This window comes from Carcharhinus amblyrhynchos, chromosome 10, assembly GCF_965287045.1.
Source record: "Carcharhinus amblyrhynchos chromosome 10, sCarAmb.v2.hapA, whole genome shotgun sequence".
NCBI lineage: Eukaryota > Metazoa > Chordata > Chondrichthyes > Carcharhiniformes > Carcharhinidae > Carcharhinus > Carcharhinus amblyrhynchos.
In genome coordinates, this window is record NC_137333.1 from 80,786,710 (window position 1) to 80,788,170 (window position 1,461).

Below are 1,461 nucleotides of genomic sequence, written 5' to 3' on the forward strand. Positions count from 1 at the left end.
TGTCTCAAATGTTATGATGTGCCAAGTGCTCGTCCAGGTAGCTTTTAAAGGATGTGAGGCAACCTGCCTCTACTACCCTCCCAGGCAGTGCATTCCAGATCATCAGCCCCTGGGTAAAACATTTTTTCGTCGCATCTCTCCTAAACTTCATACCCCTCACCTTGAACTTATGTCTGCTCGTGACAGCTGATCCCTATCCACTTTGTCCATGTTCCTCATAATCTTGTATACTTCAATCAGGTTGCCCCTCAGTCTCCTCTGCTCCAATGAAAACAATGCAAGCCTATTCAATCTCTCTTCAAAACTTAAATGTTCCATCCCAGGCAGCATCTGGTGAATCTCCTCTGCACCTCCTCCAGTGCAATTACATCTTTCCTATAATGTGGCAACAAAAACTGCACACAGTACTCTAGCTCTGGCCTCACCAATGTTCTATACAACTCCAACGTGACTTCCCATCTTTTGTAATTTAAAAGTCTATTGATAAAGGGAAGTATCCCATATGTCTTTTTCACCTACTAGCATGCCCTCCATCTTCAGAGATCTATAGACAAACAGGCCAAGGTCCCTTGTTCCTCACAACGTCCTAGTGTCATGTCATTCATTGAATAACCTCACATTCACACATCATCATCATTGCAACAAGCTATCAAAATACAATATCTTGTTGCAAATAGGAGCTTCAAAAATGCCCAATGGTTGAACAAATAACAGCAAGGATTTGGTTTGACGTAAATATCAAAATAGTCCATTTCAACATTCAATGCCAAATTAGGGTCCAGAAGATTGATGCAATGCATCAGTTTTCTACATCGCTATCTGCAAACTGGAGATAAGAATCACCTTAGTTCCCTATCTTATAGACAACTCTATATAGCTACCTTTGAGGTTGCATAATCTGCTGCTTTCTGCAAGTTTCCCTGGCCTGTTCTTCTTGCACAAACCCGCTGAGTTAATGGACAAAAGACACAATGAGAAGAACAACCATTCACCCAAATCATCACGGAAAATAATCGGTAGAAAAGTATGATGAAGTTTGTTATTCTAATAAAAATGTCAGGTCTGGTAAGACAATGATATATCAGGAGATAATGGTAATACCCCATTTTCCCAACAAAACGTGGTGATTTGATTTGGTTTATTATTGTCACATGCATTGGGATATAATTGAAAGTATTGTTCCTTGAGCACTATACAGACAAAACATACAATTCATAGAATAAATAGGGGAGAAAAAAAGGAAAGGATGCAGGATATAACGTTAAGTCATAGCTAAACTGTAGAGAAAGATCAGCTGAATAAATGGTAGGTCCATTCAATAGTTTGATGGCAGCAGGAAGAAGCTGTTCTTGACTTGGTTGGTACGCAATCTCAGACTTTTGTATCTTTTTTCCTGATGGAAGAAGATGGAAGAGAGTATGCCTGGGTTCCATGGGATCCTTGATTATGCTGGCTACTTTT